This window comes from Juglans regia, chromosome 5 (assembly GCF_001411555.2).
Source record: "Juglans regia cultivar Chandler chromosome 5, Walnut 2.0, whole genome shotgun sequence".
NCBI lineage: Eukaryota > Viridiplantae > Streptophyta > Magnoliopsida > Fagales > Juglandaceae > Juglans > Juglans regia.
Genome location: NC_049905.1, coordinates 1002092 through 1025296, shown reverse-complemented (window position 1 = coordinate 1025296; position 23205 = coordinate 1002092). Strand labels below are relative to the sequence as shown.

General features: G+C 30.8%; 3 long non-coding RNA genes across 3 annotated transcripts; all 3 read right to left on the bottom strand.

Moving 5' to 3' along the window:
• Positions 1-1996: 1996 nt before the first annotated feature.
• Positions 1997-2570, bottom strand: LOC108987882. The gene is made up of 2 exons (XR_001995592.2): positions 2471-2570; positions 1997-2303 (listed from the first exon to the last, which is right to left on the bottom strand). It is a non-coding gene; the product is annotated as an uncharacterized LOC108987882 (long non-coding RNA).
• A 4145-nt stretch (positions 2571-6715) lies between these two features.
• Positions 6716-7293, bottom strand: LOC108987887. The gene is made up of 2 exons (XR_001995593.2): positions 7186-7293; positions 6716-7016 (listed from the first exon to the last, which is right to left on the bottom strand). It is a non-coding gene; the product is annotated as an uncharacterized LOC108987887 (long non-coding RNA).
• A 12802-nt stretch (positions 7294-20095) lies between these two features.
• LOC108987877 lies at positions 20096-20679 on the bottom strand. The gene is made up of 2 exons (XR_001995591.1): positions 20566-20679; positions 20096-20396 (listed from the first exon to the last, which is right to left on the bottom strand). It is a non-coding gene; the product is annotated as an uncharacterized LOC108987877 (long non-coding RNA).
• Between the last annotated feature and the right edge of the window lie 2526 nt (positions 20680-23205).

Here is a 23205-nt window from a genome sequence, read left to right as displayed (position 1 = left end):
TTTGCCCATGTACACAAGCAAATATTCATCATTAATAGTATTGATATTTACTGCAAAATGTGTGGTCATTATTTATTGAGTAATACTAGGTACAAGACTCAAATAGACAATTAGTCTTGTACAAATCCTTTGTAAAAAAGTGGGTCCCACTAATAAAAAATAAATTTTTTTAATATTAATTTTTTTTAGGAGTGGTCCACTTTTTTAAAAAGATTTGTATGAGACTTATCTATTTGAAATTTGTATAAATTATTCTCAAGATTATTACTTTTTAGATTATTCAAGGCTCGATATTTTCCTAATTCAGCTTTTGCACAAGCTGGTCTGGGCCACTCTCCTTCGTTTACTTGGAGGGGTATTTGGGAAGCTAAGAAGTGGGCCCTTAGAGAGAGTAGATGGCGTGTTGGTGATGGGAGAACTGTTAAAGTTTGGTCTGATCAGTGGGTTCCTGGTCATGGGGCTTTATGTTCTGAAATTTCTTATGGTTCATTGGAAGTTCAAGAGGATGTGGTGGCTTCTCTGATGGATGTAGATGCAGGAAATTGGAATGTCCACAAACTTAGATCTCTCTTCAATCCAAATGTGGTGTCTGATATTCTCAAGATTGTTGTTTGTTCAAGTGTTAATGATGATAAACGTATTTGGGCTCATGAGAGGTCTGGGGAGTTTAGTGTTAAAAGTTGCTACAGGTTTATTAAGTCCAGCATGGGTTCTCTTGTTGCTGAGACTTCATCAGCAAGTTCTATGCATGTGTTATGGAAGCAATTATGGAGGATGCCAGTTCCAAGTAAGATTAAAATATTTGCTTGGCGCGCTTGTAAAGATGGCCTTCCATCAAAACAGAATTTAGTACGACGACATGTGCAAATAGATCCTTGTTGCAACTTTTGTGGTTTTATGTGTGAAGATCTCAATCATGCTTTGCTTACTTGTGATAGCTTATTGTGCTTGTGGCACGAATTATTACCTGATATGCATTTGGATCATAATCTGAAAATTTGTGAGATTGCTTTACTCTTGTGTCAGGGGGTATATAGGGATAAATTACCTCTTTTCTTTACTGTTGCTTGGAGTCTTTGGTATCGGTGTAATCAAATGGTGCATGAGCAGGTGCTGTTGAGCCCAAAAACTGTTGCTGATAATGCGTTGGGTTTAATCAGGAATTATGTACAGCTTCATTTGAAGTCTCGGGTGCAAGCAAAGCACCATTTTCACTGGACAGCTCCTTTACCAGGTCTGCTAAAGCTTAATGTTGATGGTGCAATGTTTGGAGAGTTGTGCAAATTAGGTGTTGGGTGTATTCTGCGGGACGATAAAGGGAAGGTGCTGATGGCTGCGTCAAAGGCTGAGAGTGAAGTTGAGGAACCAGAAGCTGTGGAGCAAATAGCTGTTCTTCGGGGTCTTCAATTGTGTGTCAGCATGGGTATCTCAAGAATACAAGTTGAGTCTGATTGCTTGTTAGTGGTGGAGGCGCTGGAGCATAACAACATGGCTGGTTCTTTGCTAGGGCTGCTTTATCAGGATATTAAGTCTATTTCTTCTTGCTTTGTTGAGTGTTTATTTGTTTATGTTCCTAGAGAGGGCAATAGGGCTGCTCATGGTTTAGCTAGGTATGCTAAAAATGTGGATGACATCGCTATGTGGTGGGATTGTATTCCGGACTTTATTTCTCAGGTCATTTGGCTTGATAATTGTCTGTAATCTTCTTTATGCATGAAAGTTTGGTTTCTTATCAAAAAAGAAATTTGTATAAATTATTTCTCTTATTTCTTTAGCTTCCAAGTCACCAAACAATCGACACCAAATTTTTTTAGTAAATGAATAGCGCTAGCGTGCATTCATTATTCTCGTAGGAGAATTTAACATGCGCCCACACAGGAAAAAAAAAATCATTTGTAAATTTATTTTTGTATAATTCTTTCGTGACTAAAGTATTTATATATATATATATATATATATATATAAATTCTTTTCGAAGTAGCCAGCTATATTCCAATTAAGAAGAACGATCAAGAGATCCTTTTATTAATTTATTTCTTATTATAAGGTAGACCAGTACTACAATATTATTAGTACTTTTGGGGATCGACGGAGCATACTTTTTCATGTACGCTGAGGATCAGTTTCATTTTGTTTAATCATGAAATTCATGATCTGATCATGAGCTGCTACTGCAGGAGGGAGGCAAAAACAAATGTTGAGTACGCATTGGCATTGTGATGGACCACGACTACAATCATCAACAGTCTTGCATCGGGCATTTACATCAATCCTTGCTTCCACTTCTGAGTACTGCAAATTACCTGCAATATCCAGCTAGCTAGCATGTGTGAATTAATATTGCGTGCATGCATGCAAGTCATGTGTATGTGTACGCAGTATGTACGTACGTAATATATGTTTGGAAATCAAGAAAATTACAAAGATCATGGAATTTAGGATCGATCATGATCAGAAGCTGGATTCTTACTTGAGTATATAAGCAATACTGAAATCATGAACGAAGCTAAGTAGTTGAAGGAACATTTCTCCATCCCTTGATCCTTTTTTTTTTCTTATGTATATGGAATGCTGTGATTATGAGTGAGATGATATCCAGAGTTTTTCATTTGTATATATAGGAATTTAAAGCATGATCTGATTAATTGTGCAGAATCCCCCAAATTTGGCAATAATATCGTAATATTAATTAGTTGAGATTTTATAATTATAGAATAAAGATAGAAAAATGATAAATACACATCAGTTTTCACATGAACATATTACACAACCATATTTTAAAACGAATGGTATTTTGGTAAGATACCTTATAAAAGTAACGTCACTTTACAAAAATACTGATCGATCTCATTTTAAAATATGCGTTGTGAAATGTGTTGTATGGATATCATTACTTCTTCTCCAACATAATCGAAGATAAGATCAGAACTAAAGTTTCTAAACCAAAATGGAAAAAAAAAGTTTTTGATAGAACTGATCAATAAGTGACTAAGCATGATCTGTCAAGAGTAGGAATAAATCTCCTGCAATTAATTACTATCCAAATTTTAGTGTTTAAATTATGACACATGATGTTTGTCACGTAATATTTTTGTTGTCTGGATCGCTGGAGATTATAAATGCTATAATTAATGTCACGTCATGTCATGTATATATATCTCTTTAAACTTAGGTCTTAAAATTCAAAATATTGTTTGAGAAAAACAACCCGTGCTACGTACATCATGTATAGCCCCTAATTGGCACTTGCACATGATCATGGGCCACCAAATTTCCTAATAAATCATGCAGGCTGGAATGTAGTTGGTACTAGGAGGCAAGACGTGGTTTCCCAATTGGGGAAGGTGGCAACCGATCGAGTCACCATATAGATCCATCTGGAGATTTATGATAATCCCTAAATAAAATAATTTTTATTTAAATTTATCAATTAATCAGTATTTACTATTTCATAATAGATCATGTACTAATTCGCGAATAAATTTAATAAAAATTAAACTAAAATATTGATATGACTAGCTAGATCACAAAATCTGTTAGATCTAGTACGATATGATATATCGCAACAAACAACATCAATTTTGGGAATCAGGTCATGCTCAGTACTCGACTGACACATGTAGAGAGACAATTAGCTGCAGTTGAGGATGTGTGTAGAGACCTCGAAACACAGTAGTTTCTATTTCTTATTTATATTTTTTTTGTTATAGTTATTAATAGTATATATGGTGTTTTGATAATTTGCTTTAGTTGTAAATTAAATATTTTGTCTTTTATGGAGTTATTATTGATTTATATTATGTGGTGTATGGTTGATAATATTTATTTAACTAATAATTTTATTTAATAAAAGAAATCATTAAAATATTTTAAAATTAATTACATAAAATTAATTAATGAATTTGTACATAGGATATATTTTTCAATATTTTGAGTTCCGTACCGAGATTAAAATTATACATTCGAATGTATAAATGTGGTGCTTAAATATGTTCAAACTAAATATATTCCGTTCAAATGGTTTAGAAATCTTCCCGCCAGGTTTTGCCACCAAATATTTTCAATTCGAACACAAAAAATTATCGTTTGAATGGTTGTGAACTTTCCCAGCCATAATAAATTACTTCCCCGCCAAGATTTTACTGTTCGAATGTATTTTTCTCCTTTCAAACGGAAAAACTTTTTGAGACGATTTAATTCGTCACAAAAAATACTGTTCGAACAGTTATTTTACCGTTCGAATGATTTTGTAAAGTCATCAATTAAATTTCGTCCCAAAAAATGACTTTTAGGGATGAAATTTTGTTCGTTCCTAAATAATTTTGTTCCAAAAGCTCAAATTTGTTGTAGTGAAATTAAAACTTCTTTAAGCATCATCAAGTGACAAACAATATCAAGGAACAAAAAGGGGTCCATGCAGCAGGAGGGGCCAGCACGTCAGTTTGGGATGGATACTATTTACTACCCTACACTTCATACCCTATAAAAAATATCCACACATCCTATGAAAAACAAAACTATAGGTATGAGATGCTGGAGTGAATAGTGGCTGATGAGTTAGTAATTTAATTTGTTGGAAGTACAGATTTCAAGAATGATTTATTTTTCATCTTCTTTATTCGACCCTTTGAAACATTATTTGATTGATTTTTAACAAATCATGTCATCATGCATGCATGACATATCATCACATGCATGATTGAGTTACCTAAGGAAACAAATCTGCATGAGTGAGGCGAAATGACCAATACTTATGCAGTCTGGAAAAAGTCCACCGGCCCGGAGATTTGTAATCATGTTGATCATACACGTATGTGCATGGCCAACTTCTAACTTCAATGAGGAGAAACAAAAAAAACTACGATGAAGAGATCATACCACTAAAATAGTTTTTTAGTATATATATTTATTGAATATTTAATGTCATTTTAAGAATTTGTTATCGAAAAGGTTACGTAAAGAAATATATTTTATATGTTTTTCTCGTTCTAGACCTTAAATTTTTTTAAAAAATGTGGTCATCATCTTTTTTTTTTCATCATCCCATGATGTGACATGCATTAGATGATAGGTTTACGAGTAAAACATAATAAATAGTCTACAATAATCTAATGACACATCATAGAATGATAGGAGGATGATGATAATTGATATAATGAGTAGAATTACTCCTTGCCTTGATCCTTATTAGAAGGGACAGATGATGCATGGAATATAATGAGGAAGTGCCATTAAAAAGAAAAAGAAAAGAATTAAAAGCACCTTCTTTTCTTGTTCGCCAATTCAAAAATCAACCTCAAAGATCCAAGAGATTCTGGATGAAATTTGTCCGATCAAGCTTTGAGTCTCTGTGTTTTTTTATGGAATGTCTTGCGCTTTGTCTATAAAGATGTTGACGGGGGGAAATAATGTACCAATGGGCCGCAAGTTGAGAGCGGAGGGCCATGTTTGATGTTGACATATGGTACGTAGGGTTAATTTACATAGAAAAGCAAGCCATATTGCAGATCGAGTAGGATAAAGTGTTTGATATATAGCAATAATCAACGGTTGTTTTTGATATGATGGTAGATTTATATATATATATATATATATGTTTGTGTTTGAATGCTTATAGCCTTAAAAAAAACTAAAGAAAACTTGCAGAAATTAACTATTAATTAATTGACATTCTGGTGTATATATATAATATTTATAAGTGCAAACGCCCCTCAATTACCTTAAACACCAATTTAGATAGGAATTATACCAAATATATATATATATATATATATTGAAAGGAAGATATCACAAAATTGGTCTCGTGATCATTAATAGTGCAATTAGCTGCTTTTATTTTCATATTTTCTACATCGGGCAGCTTACTAAATTGGCCCATTATAGATGAAACAATTGGAAAATACTTATAAAAAACAAAAGAAGATGAAAAATTTGGAATAATGGCGCATGTGAAGAGTATTAATGTATATATAATATGTATAATTGGTATCGAGTTAGACATGCAATATTAGAGTGATGCAATGTTAGGTATAAGCTCTAAAGAGATCAATTTCGTGTAGACTTTTTTGTACAAAAGTGGATTCCACTTACAAAGGATAGGTTTTTTTCTTTTACACATTTTATGGTGTGATCTATTTTTTTTAACAATAGGACTATGTGAGATTTGTCTATTTAAAATTAGTACATATTGTTACTCAATATTATCATGCACTCGATTGGAAGTACTTCTATCTCTGCCCGTGTACACACGCAGATATTCAAGAATAGTATCAATTTTTATTGCAAAATGTGTGGTCATTATTTATTGAGTTATACTAGATACAAGACTCAAATAGACAACTAGTCCTATACAAGCCATTTGTAAAAAAATGGGTTTAATGCTAATAAAGAATGATTTTTTTAATATTAAATTTTATTAAGAGGGGTCCACATTTTTTAAAGATTTGTATGAGATTTGTCTATTTGAAATTTATATAAATTATTTCTTTTATTTCTTTAGCTTCCGAGTAACCAAACAATCGACACCACATTTTTTTAGTAAATGAATAGCGCTAGCACTCATTCATTATTCTCATAAGAGAATTTAACATGCACACACAGAAAAATAAAAAACAAAAAATTCGTTTATAGATTTATTTTTTTATAATTTTTTCGTAGCTAAAATATTTATATATATATATATAAATTCTTTTCAAAGTAGCCAACAATATTCTAATTAAGAAGAACGATCAAGAGATCCTTTTATTAATTTATTTCTTATAAGGTAGGCCAGTACTACAATATTATTAGTACTTCTGGGGATTGACGGAGCGTACTTTTTCATGTACGCTAAGGATCAGTTTCATTTTGTTTAATCATGAAATTCATGATCTGATCATGAGCTGCTGCTGTAGGAAGGTGGCAAAAACAAAGGTTGAGTACGCAATGGCATCGTGGTGGATCATCACTACAATCATCAACAGTCTTGCATGGGAGATTTACATTCCTTGCTTCCACTTCTGAGTACTGCAAATTACCTGCAATATGCGCATGCAGCTAGCATGTGTGAATTAATATTGTGTGCATGCATGCAAGTCATGTGTATGTATACGCGGTATGTACGTACGTAATATATGTTTGGAAATCAAGAAAATTACAAAGATCATGGAATTTAGGATCGATCGTGATCAGAAGCTGGATTCTTACACGAGTATATAAGCAATACTGAAATCATGAACGAAGCTAAGTAGTTGAAGGAACATTTCTCCATCCCTTGATCCTTTTTTTTTCTTATGTATATGGAATGCTGTGATTATGAGTGAGATGATCTCCAGAGTTTTTCATTTGTATATATAGGAATTTAAAGCATGATCTTATTAATTGTGTAGAATCCCCCAAATTTGGCAATAATATCGTAATATTAATTAGTTGAGATTTTATAATTATATAATAAAGATAGAAAAATGATAAATACACATCAATTTTCACATGAACATATTACACAACCATATTTTAAAACGAATGGTATTTTGGTAAGATACCTTATAAAAGTAACGTCACTTTACAAAAATACTGATCGATCTCATTTTAAAATATGCGTTGTGAAATGTGTTGTATGGATATCATTACTTCTTCTCCAACATAATCGAAGATAAGATCAGAACTAAAGTTTCTAAACCAAAATGGAAAAAAAAAAGTTTTTGATAGAACTGATCAATAAGTGACTAAGCATGATCTGTCAAGAGTAGGAATAAATCTCCTGCAATTAATTACTATCCAAATTTTTGTGTTTAAATTAAGACACATGAAGTTTGTCACGTAATATTTTTATTGTCTGGATCGCTATAGATTATAAATGCTATAATTAATGTCACGTCATGTCATGTATATATATCTTTTTAAACGTAGGTCTTAAAATTCAAAATATTGTTTGAGAAAAACAACCCTTGCTTCGTACATCATGTATAGCCCCTAATTGGCACTCGCTCAAGATCATGGGCCACCAAATTTCCTAATAAATCATGCAGGCCAGAATGCAGTTGGTACTAGGAGGACATGGTTTCCCTGTAGGGGAAGGTGGCAACTGATCGAGTCACCATATATATCCATATGTGGATTTATGATAATCCCTAAATAAAATGATTTTTATTTAAATTTATTAATTAATCCGTATTTGCTATTTCATAACAGATCATGTACAATTCGCGAATAAATTTAATACAGATTAAACTAAAATATTGATATGACTAGCTAGATCACAAAATCTGTTAGATTTAGTACGATCTGATATATCGCAACAAACGACATCACTTTTGTGAATCAGGTCACGCTCAGTACTCGACTGGCACAAGTAGAGATACAATTAGCTGGAGTTGAGAATTTGTGTAGAGACCTCGCAACACAATAATTTCAATTTTTTATTTATATTTTTTTTGTTATAGTTATGGACAGTATATATGGTGTTTTGATAATTTACTTTAGTTTTAAATTAAATATTTTAACTTTTCTGGAGTAATTCTTGATTTATATTATGCGGTGTATGGTTGACAATATTTATTTAATTAATAATTTTATTTAACATAAAAGAAATCATTAAAATATTTTTAAGTTAATTACATAAAATTAATTAATGAATTTGTATATATGATATATATTTTTTTATATTTTGAGTTTCGTACCGAGATTAATATTATACATTCGAATGTATAAAGGTGGTACTTAAATATGTTCAAACTAAATATATTCTGTTCAAACAATTTAGAAATCTTCCCGCCAGGTTTTGCCACCAAATATTTTCCGTTCGAAGACAAAAAATTATCGTTTGAACGGTTCTGAACTTTTCCCGCCAAGATTTTACTGTTCAAACGTATTTTTTTCCATTTGAACGGAAAACATTTTTTGAGACGATTTAATTTGTCACAAAAAATATTGTTTAAACGGTTATTTTACCGTTCGAACGATTTTGTAAAGTCATCAATTAAATTTCGTCCTAAAAAATGACTTTTAGGGATGAAATTTTGTTCGTCCCTATATAATTTTGTCCCAAAAGCTCAAATTTGTTGCAGTGAAATTAAAACTTCTTTAAGCATCATCAAGTGACAAAAAATATCAAGGAACAAAAAGGGGTCCATGCAGCAGGAGGAGCCAGCACATTGGTTCGGGATGGGTACTATTCACGACCCTACACTCCATATCCCATAAAAAATATCCCCACATCCTATGAAAAAAAATTATAGGTGTGAGATGCTGGAGTGAATAGTGGCTGATAAGTTAGTAATTTAATTTGTTGGAAGTACAGATTTCACGAATGATTTATTTTTCATCTTCTTTATTCGATCATTTGCAACATTATTTGATTGATTCTTAACAAATCATGCATGCGTAATTGGTCTCATGATCATCATTAATAGTGCAATCAGGTGCTTTTATTTGCATATTTTCTACATCGGGCAGCTTACTAAATTTGCCGAGTACGAGTTCTACATTCAATAGATGTAACAATTGGAATAATAGCGCCTGTGAAGAGTATTAATGTATATAAAATATATATAATGGGTGTCGAGTTAGACATGCAATACTAGAGTGATGCAATGTTAGGTATAAGCTCTAAAGAGATCAATTTCGTGTAGACTTTTTTATAAAAAAATGGATTCTACTTAAAAAGGATAGGTTTTTTTCTTTTACACTTTTTATGGTATGATCCATTTTTTTTAACAATAAGATTATACGATTTGTCTATTTAAAATTTATACATATTGTTACAAATATTATCATGCACTCGATTGGAAGTACTTCTATCTCTGCCCATACACAAGCAGATATTCATGAATTAATAGTATTGATATTTTCTGCAAAACGTCTAGTCATTATTTATTGAGTAATATTAGGTACAACACTCAAATAGACAACTAATCCTATACAAGTCCTTTGTAAAAAAGTAGGTCTCACTAATAAAAAATAACTTTTTTAATATTTTTTTAGGAGGAGTCCACTTTTTTACAAAGATTTGTATGAGACTTGTCTATTTAAAATTTGTATAAATTATTTCTCTTATTTCTTTAGCTTCCAAGTCACCAAACAATCGACACCACATTTTTTTAGTAAATGAATAGCGCTAGCGTGCATTCATTACTCTCATAGGAGAATTTAACATGCACACACAGAAAAATAAAAAACAAAAAATTCATTTGTAGATTTATTTTTGTATAATTCTCTCGTGACTAAAGTATATATATATATATATATATATATAAATTCTTTTCGAAGTAGCCAGCAATATTTCCATTAAGAAGAACGATCCTTTTATTTCTTATAAGGTAGACCAGTACTACAATATTATTAGAACTTCTGGGGATCGACAGTGTGTACTTTTTCATATACGCTGAGGATCAATTTCATTTTGTTTAAACTTGAAATTCATGATCTGATCATGAGCTGCTGCAGGAGGGTGGCAAAAACAAATGTTGAGAACACATTTGCACTGTGATGGATCATCACTACAATCATCAACAGTCTTGCATGGGAAATTTACATTCCTTGCTTCCACTTCTGAGTACTGCAAATTACCTGCAATATGCGCATGCAGCTAGCATGTGTGAATTAATATTGTGTGCATGCATGCAAGTCATGTGTATGCGTACGTATGTACGTACGCAATATATGTTTGGAAATCAAGAAAATTACAAAGATTATGGAAATTAAGATCGTGATCAGAAGCTGGATTCTTACATGAGCATATCAGCAATAGTGAAATCATGAACAGAGCTAAGTAGTTGAAGGAATATTTCTCCATCCCTCGATCCCTTTTTTTCTTCTGTATATGGAGCGCTGTGATTATGAGTGGGATGATCTCCAGAGTTTTTGATTTGTATATATAGGAGTTTAAAGCATGATCTGATTAATTTTGCAGAATATACCCCCCAAATTTGGCAATAATATCGTAATATTAATTAGTTGAGATTTTAGAATTATAAAATTAAGGTAGAAAATTGATAAATACACATCACTCTTCACATGAATATATTACACAACCATATCTTAAAACGAATGGTATTTTGGTAAGATACCTTATACAAGTAACGTCACTTTACAAAAATACTGATCGATCTCATTTTAAAATATGCGTTGTGAAATGTGTTGTGTGGATATTCTTACTTATTCTCTGACATAATCGAAGATAAGATCAGAACTAAAGTTTCTAAACCAAAATGGAAAAAATTTTTTTTTGATAGAACTGATCAATCAGTGACTAAGCATGATCTGTCAAGAATAGGAATAAATCTCCTGCAATTAATTACTATCCAAATTTTAGTGTTTAAATTAAGACACATGATGTTTGTCACGTAATATTTTTATTGTCTGGATCGCTGGAGATTATAAATACTATAATTAATGTCACGTCATGTTATGTATATATCTCTCTTTAAACTTAGGTCTTAAAATTCAAAATATTGTTTGAAAAAAACAACCCTTTCTTCGTACACCATGTATAGCCCCTAATTGGCACTCGCTCATGATCATGGGCCACCAAATTTTCTAATAAATCATGCAGGCCGTAATGTAGTTGGTACTAGGAGGACGTGGTTTCCCTGTAGGGGAAGGTAGCAACCGATCGAGTCACCATATATATCCATATGGGGATTTATGATAATCCCTAAACAAAATAATTTTTATTTAAATTTTTTAATTAATCAGTATTTACTATTTCATAACAGATCACGTACTAATTCGCGAATAAATTTAATAAAAATTAAACTAAAATATTGATATGACTAGCTAGATCACAAAATCTGTTAGATCTAGCACGATCTGATATATCGCAACAAACGACATCAATTTTGTGAATCAGGTCACGCTCAATACTCGACTGGTACAAGTAGAGATACAATTAGCTGCAGTCGAGAATGTGTGCAGAGACCTTGCAACACAATAGTTTCTATTTTTTATTTATATTTTTTTTGTCATAGTTATGGATAGTATATATTGTGTTCTGACAATTTAATTTAGTTTTAAATTAAATATTTTTATCTTTTCTGAAGTAATTATTGATTTATATTATGCGGTGTATGGTTGATAATATTTATTTAATTAATAATTTTATTTAACATAAAAGAAATCATTAAAATATTTTTAAGATAAAAACATAAAATTAATTAATGAATTTGTATATATGATATATATTTTTTTATATTTTGAGTTTCGTACCGAGATTAATATTATACATTCAAATGTATAAATGTGGTGCTTAAATATGTTCAAAATAAATATATTCCGTTCAAACGGTTTAAAAATCTTCCCGCCAGGTTTTGCCAGCAAATATTTTCCGTTCAAACACAAAATATTATCGTTTGAACGGTTGTGAACTTTTCCTGCCATAATAAATTACTTTCCTGCCAAGATTTTACTGTTCAAACGTATTCTTTTGAGACGATTTAATTTGTCATAGAAAATACTGTTTAAACGGTTATTTTACCGTTCGAACGATTTTGTAAAGTCATCAATTAAATTTCGTCCCAAAAAATTACTTTTAGGGATGAAATTTTGTTCGTCCCTAAATAATTTTGTCCCGAAAGCTCAAATTTGTTGCAGTGAAATTAAAACTTCTTTAAGCATCATCAAGTGACAAAAAATATCAAGGAACAAAAAGGGGTCCATGCAACAGGATGAGCCAGCACATTGGTTCGGGATGGGTACTATTCACGACCCTACACTCCATATCCTATAAAAAATATCCCCACATCCTATGAAAAACAATTATAGGTGTGAGATGCTGGAGTGAATAGTGGCTGATAAGTTAGTAATTTAAATTGTTGGAAGTACAGATTTCACGAATGATTTATTTTTCATCTTCTTTATTCGATCATTTGAAACATTATTTGATTGATTCTTAACAAATCATCATTAATAGTGCAATCAGCTGCTTTTATTTGTATATTTTCTACATCGGCCAGCTTACTAAATTTGCAAAGTACTAGTGCTACATTCAATAGATGAAACAATTGGAATAATGGCGCCTGTGAAGAGTATTAATGTATATAAAATATGTATAATGGGTGTCGAGTTAGACATGCAATATTAGCGTGATGCAATGTTAGGTATAAGCTCTAAAGAGATAAATTTCGTGTAGACTTTTTTATAAGAAAATGGATTCTACTTAAAAATGATAGGTTTTTTTCTTTTACACTTTTTATGGTATGATCCATTTTTTTTAACAAAAAGATTATACGATTTGTCTATTTAAAATTTGTACATATTGTTAATCAATATTATCATTCACTCGATCGAAAGTACTTCTATATTTGCCCGTACACAAGTAGATATTCTTGAATTAATAGTATCGATATTTACTGCAAAACGTGTAGTCATTATTTATTGAGTAATACTAGGTACAAGACTCAAATAGACAACTAGTCCTATATAAGTCCTTTGTAAAAAAGTATGTCTCACTAATAAAAAATAACTTTTATAATATTATTTTAGGAGGAGTCCACTTTTTTACAAAGATGTGTATGAGACTTGTCTATTTAAAATTTGTATAAATTATTTCTCTTATTTCTTTAGCTTCCAAGTCACCAAACAATCGACACCACATTTTTTTAGTAAATGAATAGCGCTAGCGCGCATTCATTATTCTCATAGCTAGGAGAATTTAACATGCACACACAGAAAAATAAAAAACAAAAAATTCATTTGTAGATTTATTTTTGTATAATTCTTTCATGACTAAAGTATATATATATATATATATATATATATATAAATTCTTTTCAAAGTAGCCAGCAATATTTCAATTAAGAAGAACGATCCTTTTATTTCTTATAAGGTAGACCAGTACTACAATATTATTAGTACTTCTGGGGATCGACAGTGCGTACTTTTTCATGTACGCTGAGGATCAATTTCATTTTGTTTAAACTTGAAATTCATGATCTGATCATGAGCTGCTGCAGGAGGGTGGCAAAAACAAATGTTGAGTACGCATTGGCACTGTGATGGATCATCACTACAATCATCAACAGTCTTGCATGGGAAATTTACATTCCTTGCTTCCACTTCTGAGTACTGCAAATTACCTGCAATATGCGCATGCAGCTAGCATGTGTGAATCAATATTGTGTGCATGCATGCAAGTCATGTGTATGTGTACGTATGTACGTACGCAATATATGTTTGGAAATCAAGAAAATTACAAAGATTATGGAAATTAAGATCGTGATCAGAAGCCGGATTCTTACATGAGCATATCAGCAATAGTGAAATCATGAACAAAGCTAAGTAGTTGAAGGAATATTTCTCCATCCCTCGATCCTTTTTTTTCTTCTGTATATGGAGCGCTGTGATTATGAGTGGGATGATCTCTGGAGTTTTTGATTTGTATATATAGGAGTTTAAAGCATGATCTGATTAATTTTGCAGAATATACCCCCCAAATTTGGCAATAATATCGTAATATTAATTAGTTGAGATTTTAGAATTATATAATTAAGGTAGAAAAATGATAAATACACATCACTTTTCACATGAATATATTACACAACCATATCTTAAAACGAATGGTATTTTGGTAAGATACCTTATAAAAGTAACGTCACTTTACAAAAATACTGATCGATCTCATTTTAAAATATGCGTTGGGAAATGTGTTGTGTGGATATTATTACTTATTCTCTGACATAATCGAAGACAAGATCAAAACTAAAGTTTCTAAACCAAAATGGAAAAAAAAAAAGTTTTTGATAGAACTGATCAATAAGTGACTAAGCATGATCTATCAAGAGTAGGAATAAATCTCCTGCAATTAATTACTATCCAAATTTTAGTATTTAAATTAAGAAACATGATGTTTGTCACGTAATATTTTTATTGTCTGGATCGCTGGAGATTATAAATGCTATAATTAATGTCACGTCATGTCATGTATATATATATATATCTCTTTAAACTTAGGTCTTGAAATTCAAAATATTGCTTGAGAAAAACAACCCTTGCTTCGTACATCATGTATAGCCCTTAATTGGCACTCGCTCATGATCATGAGTCACCAAATTTCCTAATAAATCATGGAGGCCGTAATGTAGTTGGTACTAGGAGGACGTGGTTTCCCTGTAGGGGAAGGTGGCAACCGATCGAGTCCCCATATATATCCCCATCTGGGGATTTATGATAATCTCTAAACAAAATAATTTTTATTTAAATTTATTAATTAATCAGTATTTACTATTTCATAACAGATCACGTACTAATTCGTGAATCAATTTAATAAAAATTAAACTAAAATATTGATATGACTAGCTAGATCACAAAATCTGTTAGATCTAGCACGATCTGATATATCGCAACAAATGACATCAGTTTTGTGAATCAGGTCACACTCAATACTCGACTGGCACAAGTAGAGATACAATTAGCTGTAGTCGAGAATGTGTACAGAGACCTCGCAACACAATGGTTTCTATTTTTTATTTATATTTTTTTTGTCATAGTTATGGATAGTATATATTGTGTTATGATAATTTACTTTAGTTTTAAATTAAATATTTTATCTTTTCTGGAGTAATTAATGATTTATATTATGCGGTGTATGGTTGATAATATTTATTTAATTAATAATTTTATTTAACATAAAAGAAGTCATTAAAATATTTTTAAGTTAATTACATAAAATTAATTAATGAACTTGTATATATGATATATATATGATTATATTTTGAGTTTCGTACCGAGATTAATATTATACAATCGAATGTATAAATGTGGTGCTTAAATATGTTCAAACTAAATATATTCCGTTCAAACGGTTTAGAAATCTTCCCGCCAGGTTTTGCCACCAAATATTTGCCTTTCAAACACTAAAAATTATCGTTTGAACGATTGTGAACTTTCCCCGCCAAGATTTTACTGTTCACAAGTATTTTTTTTTCCGTTCAAACGGAAATACGTTTTGAGACGATTTAATTCATCACAAAAAATATTGTTCAAATGGTTATTTTACCGTTCGAACGATTTTGTAAAGTCATCAATTAAATTTCGTCCCAAAAAATTACTTTTAGGGTTGAAATTTTGTTCGTTCCTAAATAAGTTCGTTCCAAAAGCTCAAATTTGTTGTAGTGAAATTAAGGTAGAAAAAAGATAAATACACACCACTTTTCACATGAATATATTACACAACCATATCTTAAAACGAATGGTATTTTGGTAAGATACCTTATAAAAGTAACGTCACTTTTCAAAACTACTGATCGATCTCATTTTAAAATATGCGTTGTGAAATGTGTTGTGTGGCTATTATTACATATTCTCCGACATAATCGAAGATAAGATCAGAAGTAAAGTTTCTAAACCAAAATGGAAAAAAAAAATGTTTTTGATAGAACTGATCAATAAGTGACTAAGCATGATCTGTCAAGAGTAGGAAGAAATGTCATGTACTATAATTAATTTCTATCTGAATTTTAGTATCTAAATTAAGACACATGATGTTTGTCACGTAATATTTTTATTGTCTGGATCGCTGGAAGATTATAAATGCTATAATTAATGTCACGTCACGTCATGTATATATATCTTTTTAAACTTAGGTGTTAAAATTCAAAATATTTTTTGAGAAAAACAACCATTGCTTCGTACGTCATGTATAGCCCCTAATTGGCACTAGCTCATGATCATGGCCACCAAATTCCCTAATAAATCATGCAGGCCAGAATGTAATTGGTACTAGGAGGCGAGACGTGGTTTCCCAATTGGGGAAGGTGGCAACCGATCGAGTCACCATATAGATCTATCTGGGGATTTATGATAATCCCTAAATAAAATAATTTTTATTTAAATTTATCAATTGATCAATTAATCAATATTTACTATTTCATAATAGATCATGTACTAATTTGTGAATAAATTTAATAAAAATTAAACTAAAATATTGATATGACTAGCTAGATCACAAAATCTGGTAGATCTAGTACGATCTGATATATCGCAACAAACGACATCAATTTTGTGAATCAGGTCACCATTAGTACTAGACTGGCACAGGTAGAGAGACAATTAGCTGCAGTCGATGATGTGTGTAGAGACCTCGAAACACAGTAGTTTATATTTCTTATTTATATTTTTTTTGTTATAGTTATGAACAATATATATGGTGTTTTGATAATTTGCTTTAGTTGTAAATTAAATATTTTATCTTTTCTGAAGTAATTATTGATTTATATTATGTGGTGTATGGTTGATAATATTTATTTAACTAATAATTTTATTTAACATAAAAGAAATCATTAAAATATTTTTAAATTAATTACATAAAATTAATTAATGAATTTGTACAAAGGATATATATTTTTTTATATTTTGAGTTTCGTACCGAGATTAATATTATACCTTCGAATATATAAATGTGGTGCTTAAATATGTTCAAATTAAATATATTCCGTTGAAACGGTTTAGAAACCTTCCTGCCAGGTTTTGCCACCAAATATTTTCCATTCGAACACAAAATGTTATCGTTCGAACGGTTGTTAACTTTCTCCGCTATAATAAATTACTTCCCCGCCAAGATTTTTCTGTTCGAATTTATTTTTTTCCGTTCAAACGGAAAACTTTTTGAGACGATTTAATTCGTCACAAAAAAAACTGTTCGAACGGTTATTTTACCGTTCGAACGATTTTGTAAAATCATCAATTAAATTTCGTCCCAAAAATGACTTTTAGGGATGAAATTTTGTTCGTTCCTAAATAATTTCGTTCCAAAAGCTCAAATTTATTGTAGTGAAATTAAAACTTCTTTAAGCATCATCAAGTGGCAAACAATATCACGAAACAAAAAGGGGTCCATGCAGCAGGAGGGGCCAGCAGGTCGATTTGGGATGGGTACTATTTACTACCCTACACTCCATACCCTGTAAAAAAAACCAAAGGTATGAGATGCTGGAGTGAATAGTGGCTGATGAGTTAGTAATTTAATTTGTTGGAAGTACAGATTTCAAGAATGCTTTATTTTTCATCTTCTTTATTCGATCCTTTGAAACATTATTTGATTGATTTTTAACAAATCATGTCCTCATGCATGCATGACATATCATCACATGCATGATTGAGTTACCTAAGGAAACAAATCTGCATGAGTGAGGCGAAAGGACCAATACTTATGTAGTCTGAAAATAGTCCACCGGCTCGGAGATTTGTAATCATGTTGATCATACACGTATGTGCATGGCCAACTTCTAACTTCAACGAGGAGAAACAAAAAAAACTACGATGAAGAGATCATACCACTAAAATAGTTTTTCGGTATATATATTTATTGAATATTTAATGTCATTTTAAGAATTTTTTATCGAAAAGGTTACGTAAAGAAATATATTTTATTTGTTTTTCTCGTTCTAGACCTTAAATTTTTTTAAAAAAAATGTGGTCATCATCTTTTTTTTTTCATCATCCCATGATGTGACATGCATTAGATGATAGGTTTACGAGTAAAACATAATAAATAGTCTACAATAATCTAATGACACATCATAGAATGATAGGAGGATGATGATAATTGATATAATGAGTAGAATTACTCATTGCCTTGATCCTTATTAGAAGGGTCAGATTATGCATGGAATATAATGAGGAAGTGCCATTAAAAAGAAAAAAGAAAAGAATTAAAAGCACATTCTTTGCTTGTTCACCAATTCAAAAATCAACCACGAAGATCCAGGAGATTCTGGATGAAATCTGTCCGATCTTGCTTTGAGTCTCTGTGTTTTTTTTTTATGGAATGTCATGCGCTTTGTCTATAAAGATGTTGACGGGGGGGAGGGTTGGGAAATAACATACCAATGGGCCGCAAGTTGAGAGCCGAGGGCCATGTTTGATGTGTTTGACATATGGTACGTAGGGTTAATTTACATAGAAAAGCAAGCCATATTGCAGATCGAGTAGGATAAAGTGTTTGATATATAGCAATAATCAACTGTTGTTTTTGATATGATGGTAGATTTATATATATATATATATATATATATATGTTTGTGTTTGAATGCTTATAGCCCTAAAAAAAACCAAAGAAAACTTGCAGCAATTAACTATTAATTAATTGACATTGCTGGTGTATATATATAATATTTATAAGTGCAAATCAAATACCTTAAACACCAATTTAGATAGGAATTATACCATATATATATTGAAAGGGAGATATCACATAATTGGTCTCATGTTCATTAATAGTGCAATCAGCTGCTTTTATTTGCATATTTTCTACATCAGGCAGCTTACTAAATTGGCCCATTATGAAAGAAACAATTGGAAAATACTTATAAAAAACAAAAGAAGATGAAACAATTGGAATAATGGCACCTGTGAAGAGTATTAATGTATATATAATATGTATAATTGGTATCGAGTTAGACATGCAATATTAGAGTGATGCAATGTTAGGTATAAGCTCTAAAGAGATAAATTTCATGTAGACTCTTTTGTACAAAAGTGGATTCCACTTACAAAGGATAGGTTTTTTTCTTTTACACATTTTATGGTGTGATCTATTTTTTTTTAACAATAAGACTATGTGAGATTTGTCTATTTAAAATTTGTACATATTGTTATTCAATATCATCATGCACTCGATTGGAAGTACTTCTATCTCTGCCCGTGTACACACGCAGATATTCATGAATAGTATCGATATTTATTGCAAAATGTGTGGTCATTATTTATTGAGTAATACTAGATACAAGACTCAAACAGACAACTAGTCCTATACAAGCCATTTGTAAAAAAATGGATTCTATGCTAATAAAGAATAATTTTTTTAATATTAATTTTTATTAAGAGGGGTCCACATTTTTAAAAAGATTTGTATGAGACTTGTCTATTTGTAATTTATATGAATTATTTCTCTTATTTCTTTAGCTTCCGAGTCACCAAACAATCGACACCACATTTTTTTAGTAAATGAATAGCGCTAGCGCTCATTCATTATTCTCATAGGAGAATTTAACATGCGCACACAGAAAAATAAAAAACAAAAAATTCGTTTATAGATTTATTTTTTTATAATTTTTTCGTAGCTAAAATATTTATATATATATATATATTTAAATTCTTTTCAAAGTAGTCAGTAAGATTCCAATTAAGAAGAACGATCAGGAGATCCTTTTATTAATTTATTTCTTATAAGGTGGACCAGTACTACAATATTATTAGTACTTCTGGGGATTGACGGAGCGTACTTTTTCATGTACGCTGAGGATCAGTTTCATTTTGTTTAATCATGAAATTCATGATTTGATCATGAGCTGCTGCTGCAGGAAGGTGGCAAAAACAAAGGTTGAGTACACATTGGCACCGTGATGGATCATCACTACAATCATCAACAGTCTTGCATGGGAGATTTATATTCCTTGCTTCCACTTCTGAGTACTGCAAATTACCTGCAATATGCGCATGCAGCTAGCATGTGTGAATTAATATTGTGTGCATGCATGCAAGTCATGTGTATGTGTACGCAGTATGTACGTACGTAATATATGTTTGGAAATCAAGAAAATTACAAAGATCATGGAAATTAGGATCGATCGTGATCAGAAGCTGGATTCTTACATGAGCATATAAGCAATACTGAAATCATGAACAGAGCTAAGTAGTTGAAGGAACATTTCTCCATCCCTCGATCCTTTTTTTTTTCTTCTGTATATGGAATGCTGTGATTATGAGTGAGATGATCTCCAGAGTTTTTCATTGGTATATATAGGAATTTAAAGCATGATCTGATTAATTGTGCAGAATCCCCCAAATTTGGCAATAATATCGTAATATTAATTAGTTGAGATTTTATAATTATATAATAAAGATAGAAAAATAATAAATACACATCAATTTTCACATGAACATATTACACAACCATATTTTAAAACGAACGGTATTTTGGTAAGATACCTTATAAAAGTAACGTCACTTTACAAAAATACTAATCGATCTCATTTTAAAATATGCATTGTGAAATGTGTTGTATGGATATCTTTACTTCTTTTCCAACATAATCGAAGATAAGATCAAAACTAAAGTTTCTAAATCAAAATGGAAAAAAAAAAAAGTCTTTGATAGAACTGATCAATAAGTGACTAAGCATGATCTGTCAAGAGTAGGAATAAATCTCCTGCAATTAATTCCTATCCAAATTTTAGTGTTTAAATTAAGACACATCATGTTTGTCACGTAATATTTTTATTGTCTGGATCGCTGGAGATTATAAATGCTATAATTAATGTCACATCATGTCATGTATATATATCTCTTTAAACTTAGGTCTTAAAATTCAAAATATTGTTTGAGAAAAACAACCCTTGCTTTGTACATCATGTATAGCCCCTAATTGGCACTCGCTCATGATCATGGGCCACCAAATTTCCTAATAAATCATGCAGGCCGGAATGTAGTTGGTACTAGGAGGACGTGGTTTCCCTATAGGGGAAGGTGGCAATCGATCAAGTCACCATATATATCCATCTGGGGATTTATGATAATCCCTAAATAAAATAATTTTTATTTAAATTTATTAATTAATCAATATTTACTATTTCATAACAGATCATGTACTAATTCGTGAATAAATTTAATAAAGATTAAACTAAAATATTGATATGACTAGCTAGATCACAAAATCTATTAGATATAGTTCGATATGATATATCGCAACAAACGACATCAATTTTGTGAATCAGGTCACGCTCAGTACTCGACTGGCACAAGTAGAGATACAATTAGCTGCAGTCGGGAATGTGTGTAGAGACCTCGCAACACAATAGTTTCTATTTTTTATTTATATTTTTTTGTTATAGTTATGGACAGTATATCTGGTGTTTTGATAATTTACTTTTGTTTTAAATTAAATTTTTTATCTTTTATGGACTAATTATTGATTTATATTATGTGGTGTATGGTTGATAATATTTATTTAACTAATAATTTTATTTAACATAAAAGAAATCATTAAATTTTTTTTAAATTAATTACATAAAATTAATTAATGAATTTGTATATATGATATATATATATATTTTTATATTTTGAGTTTCGTACCGAGATTAATATTATACCTTCGAATGTATAAATGTGGTGCTTAAATATGTTCAAACTAAATATATTCCATTCAAACGGTTTAGAAATCTTCCCGCCAGGTTTTGCCACCAAATATTTTCCGTTCGAGCATAAAAAATTATCGTTGGAACGGTTATGAATTTTTCCCGCCATAATAAATTACTTCTCCGCCAAGATTTTACTGTTCGAACGTATTTTTTTCCATTCGAAAGGAAAAAAATTTTTGAGACGATTTAATTCGTCACAGAAAATACTGTTCGAACGGTTATTTTACCGTTCGAATGATTTTGTAAAGTCATCGATTAAATTTCATCCCAAAAAATGACTTTTAGGGGTGAAATTTTGTTCGTCCCTAAATAATTTTGTCCCAAAAATTCAAATTTGTTGTAGTGAAATTAAAACTTCTTTAAGCATCATCAAGTGACAAACAATATCAAGGAACAAAAAGGGGTCCATGCAGCAAGAGGAGCCAGCACGTTGGTTCGGGATGGGTACTATTCACTATCCTACACTCCATATCCTATAAAAAATATCCCCACATCCTATGAAAAACAAAAGTATAGGTGTGAAATTTTGGAGTGAATAGTGGCTGATAAGTTAGTAATTTAATTTGTTGGAAGTACAGATTTCAAGAATGATTTATTTTTCATCTTCTTTATTCGATCCTTTGAAACATTATTTGATTGATTTTTAACAAATCATGTCTTCATGCATGTGTAATTGGTCTCATGATCATCATTAATAGTGCAATCAGCTGCTTTTATTTGTATATTTTCTACATCAGCCAGCTTACTAAATTTGCAAAGTACTAGTGCTACATTCAATAGATGAAACAATTGGAATAATGGCGCCTATGAAGAGTATTAATGTATATAAAATATGTATAATGGGTGTCGAGTTAGACATGCAATATTTGAGTGATGCAATGTTAGGTATAAGCTCTAAAGAGATAAATTTCGTGTAGACTTTTTTATAAGTAAATGGATTCTACTTAAAAATGATAGGTTTTTTTCTTTTACACTTTTTATGGTATGATCCATTTTTTTTAACAATAAGATTATATGATTTGTCTATTTAAAATTTGTACATATTGTTAATCAATATTATCATTCACTCGATAGAAAGTACTTCTATATTTGCCCG